General features: G+C 52.9%; 1 long non-coding RNA gene across 1 annotated transcript; it reads left to right on the top strand.

Annotated features, from left to right (window-relative positions):
• The first annotated feature begins 8,160 nt into the window (after nt 1-8,160).
• On the top strand, nt 8,161-10,891 carry LOC141725926 (uncharacterized). The gene is made up of 3 exons (XR_012577494.1): nt 8,161-8,771; nt 9,529-9,646; nt 10,789-10,891. It is a non-coding gene; the product is annotated as an uncharacterized LOC141725926 (long non-coding RNA).
• Nucleotides 10,892-11,619: the final 728 nt, after the last annotated feature.

The following is an 11,619-nucleotide window of genomic DNA, read 5'->3' as shown; positions in this document are numbered from 1 at the left end:
CCGCCACTCCTCGAGCTCGTGCGGTGATTGGTGGGAGCGGGGCCAAGCACGGCCCCTGCTGCCGCCCTGAGGGCGGCCTTGGCTCGGCAGAGCCGCCATTACCAGAGCCTGGTGAGGCGGCGGCGGAGCTCGGAGGCAGCCCCAGGGCAGCCTCCGGGCACGGGGCAGGGCCCTCTGTTCCAACCACAGGAACCGGGCCGAGCCAGCGCTGCTCCGGCAGCGGCTTCTGCCGAGGCAGCGGCCGCAAGGAGACCGCGGGCAGCCGCTCTCGCTGCGCCCTCACGCCAGCGGCAACACGGGCCGGACACGGCGCAACGAACCCGCCGGGAACCCCCCTGAACCCCCATTCCTGGGCACTGGGACACCCCTGAATCTCCATTTCCGGAACTGGGATTCCCCTACACCCCGTTATCTGGGACTGGGACTCCCGTACAGCCCCGTCAGAGTTCTGGGAGCCCCCCGCCCCCCCTTTTTCGGGGATCCTGCACCACCCTGACACCTACCCCAAAGACAACGGATGCTGCCCCAGAGCCTGACCCTGCCCCACAGCCCACCTCAGCTATAATCTACCCAGATTGGACGGGGGTTCTGGTGAGGGAGAGATACGCGAGATGAACCAGATGCTGAAGGAGCACATTTCTCAAGCTCAGAAGAAGCCCTCCCAGTGCCTCAAAGAGGGAGAGTCTAATAGTGCAGCAATGCAACCCACAGATGTTACAACTGTCCGGGTTCCTGCTGAACTGCAAAGGCAGTCACAGCAGCAGCAGTTGCCCCTGTAGAAACAAGGAGATCTAAGATGAAAGCAGAGCACCCAGATAAGGGAAAGCCCTCACAACCCTCAGGAGATCCAGAGGTTGAGATCGTCACCGAGTCCCTGACGTACGAAAATCTCTAAAATCTGCACAAAGGCATTGTATGATGGGGATGTGAGACTTACACAACCTGGCTACTTTGGGTCTGGGACCTTATAAGTACAGGTGTCCTGTACTACGTGGTGGTGAGGCAAGGAATTTGCGACCCTTGACCCAGGACTCAGGTATCAATCAGATTTTTGTAAGGGAGCCAGGGTCCCTTTCCCTCTAGGAGCGGCTTTTAATGAGTGCCAGAGAGAGGTTTGTCCACAGGGAGAGCATGCAGGAGCACCACCATAGAATGTGCTGGAAGACCCTTGAGGAAGGCATCCAACAGCTGAGAGATGTGGCAGTATTGGAGGTACTCTTTGGGAGGGATGGACAGCATGATAATGACCCCAACAAGGTCAGATGCACAGGGCAAATGTTGTGGAGTCTAGCAAATCTGGGGCCATCTCAATACACCACCTTTATTGCAACGATTAATGCCGACACCAACCGAGAGACAGTGGGCTCTGTTGCCAACAAGCTTAGAAACTATGAGAGTATGATCAATGGCCCAATGCTGGCTCATGTCTCTGCTGTGATTAAAAATCTCAAAGAGGAGATGAGGGAAGAGGTGAGGTGTCACAGACATATTTTATGAAAAATCCTTTCCTTAGGATTTTTTCCTCCTGAGAAGCCAAGAGGCCTTAGGAACAAAATGCAAACAATAATTATCTGCTGCTGTGGAATTACCAGCTGGATCTGTGACTGGTCTCATGTTGTTGTTTCTAATTAATGGCCAATCACAGTCCAGCTGTCTGGACTGTCTTGGTCAGTCACAAGCCTTTGTTACTCATTCTTTTTCTATTCTTAGCTAGCCTTCTGATGAAATCCTTTCTTCTATTCTTTTAGTATAGTTTTAACATAATATATATCATAAAATAATAAATCAAACCTTCTGAAACATGGAGCCAACATTCTCGTCTCTTCCCTCATTCTGGGACCTCTGTGAACACCGTCACAGTGAGGAGCAACATTGAGGAGCAACAGTTCCCATATGGCACCAGTGCAAGTCACAGGCCCCAAAGTCAGAGCCCAATGTTCCCCAGCTAGACAGAGAGGGTACCCGCCAGGGGCTGACTCGTGCTTCTCCCTGCGTGACCATGGGGAAGACATGGGAAGGTGGGATGGAAAACCCACTTCTGTCCTGGCAGCACGGGTGCGTCAATTCAAGGAGGGAAACACTAATCGAGGGAACTCCAGTAAAGTGAAGGAAGCCTCAACCTCCCATGACCAAGCTGCTGAGTATGATCTGTCAGATCCCCTGGAAGGAACCTCTACCATGTATGCCCAGGAAAGAATTAAAACATGGACTAGAGGGGCCCTGCCTCTAGCCAGGAAGAGGCACGGCCAAACTGGATCTTTTAGACAGTGTGGATCTGATGGCCTGGCACATCAAAGCCACAAAAATGTGATGCCTCAGTTGATACTGGTGCGCAGTGTACCCTGATACCATTGGGATATGTGGGGGCAGAACCCGTTTCCATTGCCAGGGTGACAGGGGGATCCCAGCAATTGACCCCGTTGGGAACTGAGGTGAGCCTGACTGGGAAAGAGTGGCAGAAACATCCTATTGTGACCGGCCCAGAGGCCCCGTGTATTCTGGGCATAGACTTCCTCCCGAATGGCTTTACAAAGACCCAGAAAGACTCAAGTGAGCTTTTGGCATAGCTGCTGTAGAGACAGAGAACATTAAGCAATTGAACACTTTGCCTGGACTATCACAAATCCATCTGCAGTAGGACTTCTGAGGGTGGAAGAGCGAGTGCCAACTGCCACCTTGACGGTGCACCGCTGGCAGTCCTGGATGAATTGGGACGCCATGATCCCCATCCACAAAATGATCTGTGAGCTGGAGAGCCAAGGGGTGCTCAGCAAAACCCACTCACCCTTCAACAGCCCCATCTGGCCTGTGTGCAAGTCTCACAGAGAATGGAGATTGACTATGGACTATCATGGCTTGAATGAAGTGACTCCACCACTGAGCGCTGCTGTGCCAGACATGCTGGAACTCCACTACGAGCTGGAGTCCAGGGCAGTGAAATGGTATGCCACCATTGGCATTGCCAATGCATTTTTCTCCATTCCTCTGGCAGCAGAATGCAGGCCTCAGTTTGCTTCCACCTGGCGGGGCATGCAGTACACCTGGAACCAACTGCCCCAGGGGTGGAAGCACAGCCCCACCATCTGCCATGGACTGATCCAGACTGCACTAGAAAGGGGTGAGGCTCCAGAGCACTTGTAGTACATCGATGACATCATTGTGTGGGAGAACACAGCAATGGAAGTGTTTGAGAATGGAGAGAGGATCATCCAGATTCTGCTGGAAGCCAGCTTCACCGTCAAGAAGAGCAAAATCAAGGGACCTGCCCAAAAGATCCAGTTCCTGGAGTAAAGTGGCAAGATGGAAGGCGTCAGATTCCCACTGATGTCATCAACAAGATCACAGCAATGTCTCCACCAACCAGCAAGAAGGAAACATAAGCTTTCCTCCCTGCCATGAGGCTTCTCCACCAGCTCTGAGCTCTGGCTGGATCTCTGGCCGCCTTCCTGACTCAGGGGGGCTCTTTCCTCCCCACAGTTCCCTGGGCTGGGTTTGAAGCCCCTCCACGTGTGGGATCTCTGGGGCTTTTCCACCTCTTCCATTTAGCCACAGCTTGAGAATGACAAACCCTGGTTTGGGGGAAACCAAGGTGGGAGTGCCTTGGAGTAGAAGCTCCTCCTGGCCAGGTCCATCTCTGGATCTCAGCAGGAGTCTTGTGTCCATGAAAATCTCCACAATATCAAGATTCAGCCCAACGGTTTCAGGGGCTCCCCCTTCTCCAGCGTCCTGCTTAGGGATGATCCAGGGGCTTTTGGGGGTCCATGGGGTCCCTTCTACCCTGATGCTCTGCTTTGAGATCCCAGGGATCCCAGGGGTCCCTCATCTCCAGGCTCCCCCCCTTTCCAGTCTGCCAGGGTCCCCCAGCTCTGGGATCGCCCCTCTCTGCTCTCCACACTCTGGGGGTCCCAGGGGTTCCCCTCCTCTGCTCTCCCGGGGATCCCCAGGACCAATGTCCTCCCCTGCCCATACTGGGCAATGGCTACGTGGGCCCCCAAAGATCCCCCAAGGGGCTCAGCTTTGCGGTCCTGCAAGATCCAAACCTACACACACAGAGAAAAAAACCTCCCAGGGACACCAGATGATATTTGGGGTTAATTCCACAATCTGTGAGCTCCAAACACACCCCAACAAAAAAACACACTCAGGGACCCCCCCGATAGATTTGGGACGAGCTCCCCCTCCCCTCTCATCTGCAGGACGACCTGGAGGCGATGGTCCCGCGGCTGCAGCCACAGGGAGCACTGGAACCTCCTGTTCCTCCTGTTCCTGCTCCTGCTCCTCCTCTTCCTGCTCCTCCTTTTCCTCTCTCCCTCCTCCTCCTCCTCCTCCTTCCTAATCCCACCTCCTCCCCCGTTCCTGCCTTCTGTGTATTTAGAGTGGAGAACCTTGCCAGCATTTAGAACCAGAACAAAGATCCCAGATGGAACAAGGCTTGCTGCTTTTAGTCAGAAGTATCAGTGACTAATGGTCACGTTTCCTTTGGTTTGGTGCGTCCTTGTTCCTCCTCAGTGTTCAGGCTGGGCTATGGGGTGTCCTTGTTTGCTGCATTTTCCGAGTTCCTCTTGCACCCTTTGGGCCATGGGCTGTGCCCTGGGAGGGTTCTTTGTGCTCCTTTGTGACACAGGAGAACCTTCCAGGCAGTTTCTGCGTGAGCTGCTGCTGGGATGTCACAGGAACAGCGCCACGTCCCCGTGGTGTTCCCGTTGCTGTGGGACACGGAGGCCTCAGTGCCCAGAGTGGCTCTGGGCTCGCTGCCGGAGGATCCTCCTGCCCGAGGCATTCTCAGCAGCCAGCCCAGCCCTGACGGGTGTCCTTCTGTGCTTGCAGGGCTACAGGCTGCAGACGTGTGCAGCACAGCCAAAATGATGCAGCACGTGGCTGCTGCAGTTTGCACTGTGTTCTCTGTGGCTTATTCGGGGTATTTTTTAACCCATTTGGCACGTAAGTCGAGGTTTTCCTTTGCTGCAGCATCTGTGGCTTTGGGCTTGCTGTGTGCTTTCTGTTCTTCCTCCGGAGCTGAGCTGACTTTGGAACCAAATTGCCATGAAGACACCATTGCTTTGGGAGCGCTCCTGCCAGCAGCTGCAGCTGGAAAAGGGGGTGTCTGCAGCCAGCGGGGCGTGCACAGCATCTGCAATGAGCCCTGGGGGGTTCTGTTCCCTCAAGCAGGGAGTCTGTGCCAGCAGAGCCTGGAACTCCCTCCCTTTGCTGCTCCAGCCAAGAACTGACCCAGCCCAGTATTTTGTGCTGTTCTCTTGCTTGCTGTGGGAAGGGACTGTGGCTCCTGGAGGGATGCTGTGAAAGCAAAATGCTCTCTCGGGGTTGCCTTGCTCCGTGGCATTTCCCACCACTGGCAGTTTGTCTCCTAACAGTATCTGGTTCGTGTCTCCCGTTTCAGGGCACCTCATGTCTACATTCCGAGCAGCTCCTCCTTCGGTGAGTGGGAAAGGAACCTTTGGTACTTGGAATTGTGCAGCAAGTTGTGAGCTCGGCATGTGGCAGCCGAGTGCCAGCCTGGGAGGCTGAAGGAAAGTTCCTGTCAGTGCCTGCAGCAGCAGCAGCAAAGGAATTCTCATCAGTTTTCTCCTTTTCTGCTGAAGAGCTTTTGAAGAGCTGCAGGTCTGGTTTTGCAGGCAGAGGATTGTTTGCTGGCTTTAGCCATGGTGGAATATTGAATTCCCAACAATAAGTGGCAATGTTGACTTTAGCCCATTGTTAGTTGGAACAGCTCTGAACCCAATTTCTGCTTAGTGCAGCTGGATGTGCAGCTGAGGATAAATAAGGTGATAACTGAGATAGAACTTCCCGTCCCTCACGCTGCCGTCTGTCCACAGGGCACAAAAGCAGCACCAGCACCTCCTGGGTCTCCCTGTGCTTCCAAAGAGGAGGCCAAAGAGGAGGAAGACAGCAGTGAGCTTCCCGCTGCTCCAGGGGACGATGGTGAACTTCCCTCAGTGCCGGGAGATGACAGTGAACTTCCCGCTGCTCTGGGAGACGAGGGCGAACACCCCGCAGTGTGGGAACGCAACGGCGAGGCTCCCGCGGGGTGGGACAAGGACAGGGGACATCTCCCAGCGTGGGACGAGGATGGTGGATGTGCCCTGGTGTGGGACCAGAATGGCCAAGCTCCCACGGAGTGGGATGAGGACAACAGACAACTGGCAGTGTGCGATGAGGATGGAGGACATCTCCCGGAGTGGAACGAGGACAACAGAAAACGTGCAGTGTGGGATGAGGATGGAGGACATCTCCCGGAGTGGGATGAGGATGGAGGACATCTCCCATCTCCCATCCTCCTCCCACAGGATGGAGGACATCCTGTGTCTTGGGAAGAGGAGAGTGAACATCTCCCAGCATGGGAAGTGGACAGCAAGGATCCCCTGGCTTGGAAAGATGATGGCGAACCTGCAGCATTTTGGGAAGAGGATGGAGAAGCTGCAGCATTTTGGGAAGAGGATGGAGAAGCTCCCTCTGCTTGGGAAGAGGACAATGAAGCTCCCTCCGCTGTAGGATCCTGGGCTGAACATTCTGACAGCAGCACAGCCCTGCAGCCAGAGGGGAGAGGGGAGTGGTGCCTGATGCAGCTGAGTATGTCTGCTCTGTCCCTGGGTGCCCGAGCAAGTGCTGTGTGGGGCTGGTTCTGGCTCTGCTGCAAGGCAGGCTCTCACTCTGGGAGGGAGCATCTTCCACATTTTTTCTTTCAGGGAACACCGTGAGCGAGGCGGAGCCTGACGAGAAATACCAAGAAGTGGAGCAGATTGGCCAAGGGTAAGTGCATGGCAGCTGCTTCTGCACAAGCAGGGCTGGGGGTTGTGCTGGTGCAGGATCAAGTGAGAGCTCAGGAGATCCCAAAGCACCTTCAGACACTGGGCTACCATCCTGCTGTCTCTCAGTCCTGATCAGAATTGATAACTGTGGTCAGAAGGCATCGTCAAAGGCCCCTGAGGCTGGCAGTGTCCTGCCTGCAGCAAGGAGCAGGACCTGGAAGATCTTCTGTCCCTGGAACTGGATTGCCTAAAAGAGCAACTCACCATCTGGTGACTGTCAGAAAACAGTTCTCAAGAAGATTTCTTTCAAATATTTTCCGTCAAAAAATATCCACTGGTCAGGATTATCAACCTAATGGTTTAGAAAAAGAAACCAGAGATGAACTAATAAGTGGTCTATTCTAGCACAGGTAGCAGACCCCATACATTCAGTAACAGACACAGAGCTGATGCACTCTGGGGGAAAATGCATCGCCTGCCTGATAGCAGGGCCCTTGTGGATCCTGCAGGTCTTAGGCAGGAAATGGAAAAGGATGAAATGCATTCTTTTTCACTTCTTTAGACACCCATTTCTCCTCCTAGCTTTGGAACTAAAGCAATTCGGCCTGGACATTTGGGATTTGCTCCAGCCCAGTTCCTTCGTGTTGGGTCTCAGTTTTCTCTTGCACACCTTGCATGGCAGAGGGCTGGTGGCTGCTGTGCTGCTGTTGGAAGGGTCGATGCACCCAGGTGTTTGTGAACGCTGCAGGCAGCAGAGATCTCCTGTCTGGGCTGGCTTTCACTGCCAGGGCCTAAAGCGCTGCTTCTTTCTTCTCTGCTCTTTTGTCTCCAGGGCTTTCGGAACCGTTTACAAAGGACTCGACAGGGCCACTGGAGGAGAGGTCAGTGCCAACACACCCAGCACGGCCGGCAGCTCTGCAGGGCTTTCCCCTCTGCTGGGAGCTGTGGCTGCAGCTCTGGGGGCCAGCAGAGCTTTCCTGCCCAGGCTGCTCCTCTGCAGGCAGAGCAGTGTCAGCCTGCAGAGCACAGCTGGGACAGACTTGGTCCTTCTCAAGTGCCCAAGGAATGCAAGGAGGGCAGTGGTGTCTGTCAGAGCAGGACACCCTGGCTTGATCTTCATATCTAAAAGTGTGAATGCATCAGCTGCTCGAGACTGAGGCCCAATTAATCTTCATCCCAGCCTCAGACAGGAACATTATTTAGCAGTTTTTCCATCCTGCCTTTCATTTTCAAAGGGAACCTCAAGCCGTAATTAGGGAGAGCTCCTGCTTGGGCTCAGTTTGGGGTATTAGTCCTACTTCAGCTGTTCACAGAGGGAGAGAAATGAGAAGATGGGTGTCCAGAGCAAAGCTCTCTCCTAAATCCTGCAGTTGTGTTTGGGTCTGGTGTCAGTGACAGCCTGTGACAGGCATCACCTGAGCAATGGATGTGCGTGTTTGCTTTGTTGTGCAATCCCAAACAGAGCAGTTGGATCTGAAATCATGAGCAAATCCCATAGAATTGCTAAAGGGTTCCTGGCTGTTTTGCTCTGTTTTCACAGAACCAGAATTACCTCCTGCTTGCAACATGTGTTTGAATAGTAATAATAATGAGAATGTTGAGGCCATTTGAGGGGACTGTAGGTGCAGAGAATGTTGTTAGAGCTTTGAGGCTGACAGCTGAGGGACCATTTCTGCAGAGCTTGCAAGGCCAAATGTCTCTGGCCATGTGTCCTGTAAGCAGCCCCCAGCTGGCAGAGCAATGGGCTGTGGCAATGGCCCTTGCTGAGCTCTGGTGTCCCATCCCAAGGCAGTTGGGCCCAGCCCAGCTCCGTCGCTCCACAAAGACTCGCTCCGTGTTTGCTGTGGCCTCCTGGCACAGACCCCTGCAGTTAAAGGCTGCAATGTCCCTTCAGGTGGCCATCAAGAAAATGAGTCTCAGAGGGCAGAACAGGGAACGAGCTGTGAATGAGATCCTGCTCCTGAAGGACAAGAAGAACCCCAACATTGTCAAATTTCTGGACAGGTGAGTACTTCAGCTCTTATCCTGTGCCTGGGCCCTGCGTTAACATTTCCTGGCATCCGGAGTCCGTAGCCTGTTTTGAAAATGCCTGACCCAGCCACATCTTCCCAAAACAACAGCCTGGCAGTTCTCTCCCTCCAAGTGCTTTTGTTGCTTTGCTTTGGTTTTTCCTTCAAGTTCCTCCCCGTTTGCTGTGTCTCCCAGCAAGTCTGATGAACCACAGCAGAAATTATTTCCCTTGGCTTCTTCTTCCCAGCCCTTTTCCATTGCTACAGATGCCAGGAAGATCAGGTTCTTGTTTCCAGAAATGCCTCATTTGCCCATTTTTCACTGGCCTTGCCTGTTTGTCACGGGACTTTCTGAAAGGTTTTCTGACTGCTTTTGTCCCAAGTGCTGTACAGCCTCCTCCCCTGGATAACCCTGGCAGTTGTGTTGCCTTGTTCTGGAGGGAATGGTGGAACTGATGAGTTCAGATGTTCAACCAGCTGGGGCCAAGGGTTGTGGTTCCGCATGGATCTGGGCTGTTGCTAAACTGCATTTTTCACCTGCTTGCCATCTAAGGCCTCTCCTTTCTCACAGGTGTCTCCTTCTCCTTTAGACTATGCAGATTCCAAGGGCTGTGCAGCCTGGCAGGAATGTCTCTCCATCTGATTCTGTCCTCATTGACAAGTGACCTGGAATCAAAACTCCACTCCAGGCTTTTCCATGGGGCAATTGAGCTCTGCACTTTCATCTCCATGCCATTGTTTTCCTCTTCCAGCTTCCTTGTTGATGGAGATCTCTGGCTGGTGATGGAATATATGGATGGAGGAACTTTGCAGGACATTGTCAGACAGACACGCATGGCTGAAGGAGAGATGGCAGCTGTCAGTCAGGAGGTGAGGGATCCTGCTTGTCACTCCATGGCTGGGACATGATGGTCCTTCCAAACAGGGTGTGAGAACAGGAGAGGCTCCATGCTCAGGGCTTTGTTTCTGTGTTGTTTTTATGAGCTGGGGAAGAAAGAGCCTCTGCAGTGAACGGCCTGCCAGCATCACTGCACTTCTACTCTGTTCTTGTTCTCTCTCCTGCTGTTGTGGTACTCTCTGTCTGGTTTGGATTTGATTTGCTGTTCTCAGCTTTGCCTTGAACTGTTTGCCTGGAGCTTGTGTGCACTGCACTCCTGGCCTGTCACAGCAAAGCTGCTGCTGGCAGAATTCTGAACTGTCCTTCCTTGTGTGATATATTCCGGCCATTGGTTTTTGCCCTCGTGCTTCTTGTTGTTATGTTTGCCCAATTATCCCATCATAAAAAAAACCAAACGATATTTGAGATAGCAGCAATTTTAATTTAATAGTTTAGAAAATATATATTGACAATATAATATGATTAAAGTAAGGGATCATTTGGTTCAAATAATAGCGCATAAGCAAAAGATAACCAGGGGGTACGGAGTGCAGGGCTCTTGGACCCTTGCCACCTCACGTGCGAGCTTGCCAAGTGAAGATTCCCCCCTTATATGTCATGTGTCCATGTCATCTCCTCCCATTTTCAATTCATCACATTTTTACCTCTGCCCTCATCACCACCTTTACCGTGCACGCTTCACCACTTGGTTTGGTGGTCGCACAAGTCTTTGGGGGTCGTTTTGGATGAAGACCTCTCCTCTTTCTCTTTGTCCTTTAATTCACCTTTGGGTTACACATGTGCACCAAGCCAGTATAATGTAAGCCAAAATTAACATATTACTACGTTTGAGCATCAAAGCAATAAATCTCTTATAGCGGGCATTTTCCTGGGACCCAAGCAGATTTTCCCTTCACTCTGTTAATTTTTAGTAACTGTTAGCTCTTGCTTTTCCTCCTATCCTTGAACATCTGCCAGGAGAGGGGGGTGGAGCCCCTCCTCTCCCTTTCTTCTTTGGCATTACAACTTTTAACTGTTTTACTGTTTCCAAATATTAATTACTGTATCAATATCGATTACTGTTTCAATTTTATCAGCATGAATCATATCTATTTACCACATTGTTCTCTCTCAGTGTCTGCAGGGCCTGGATTTCCTCCATTCCAAGCGGGTGATCCACAGGGATCTGAAGAGCTCCAACATCCTCCTGGGCATGGACGGCTCTGTCAGGCTGGGTGGGTGTTCCTGGCCAGGCACGGCGCTCCCGGGCTGCGGGTGTGGGGCTGCTTCCCAGGGAGGGCCAGAGCCCCACAAGGGCTGCTGGGGGCACTGCCCGGCCCCTGCTGCCAGCTGAGAGCGGCTGCCCCTGCAGAGAGCTCAGGAGAGGAGCAGGCTGCCAGCAGTGCCTTTGCTCTGCCTATGGCCCTTCTTTGTGCTTGGTTTCCTCATTGCAGCTGCCTTTGACAGGGTTTGTTTCTGTCCTCAGCTGATTTTGGCCTCTGCGCTCAGCTCAGCCCTGAGCAGGACCAGTGCAGCTCCATGGTGGGCACTGCTCACTGGATGGCCCCAGAAGTTGTGACCAGATCTCCTTATGGCCCCAAGGTGGACATCTGGGCCTTTGGCATTGTGACCATCGAGATGGTGGAAGGAGAACCTCCTTACTTCAGGGAAACGGGGGCCATGGTAAGAGGCAAATTCTGCAGTGGCTGCAGAGGCCTGTGAGCACAGGGGGACCCTGCACTGGGAGCAGCAGCTGGAGGTTTCTGCACATGGGAAGGGAATGCCCAGAGCACTCCATCTTCAACACAGACAAAGATTCTGCAATCTCTAGCAACAATTTGCTTTGGGATTTATGTTGTTGCAGCTCTTCTGGCTGTGAGGATGACCTGAAAATGTGAAGCAAGTGCATCAGCTCTAATGTTACCTTGCAAGAAAACTGCACACCAGCCCCACATCCCGCCCCCAA

This window comes from Zonotrichia albicollis, chromosome 31, assembly GCF_047830755.1.
Source record: "Zonotrichia albicollis isolate bZonAlb1 chromosome 31, bZonAlb1.hap1, whole genome shotgun sequence".
NCBI classification, from domain to species: Eukaryota; Metazoa; Chordata; class Aves; order Passeriformes; family Passerellidae; genus Zonotrichia; species Zonotrichia albicollis.
This window is presented reverse-complemented; position numbering and strand designations above follow the sequence as displayed.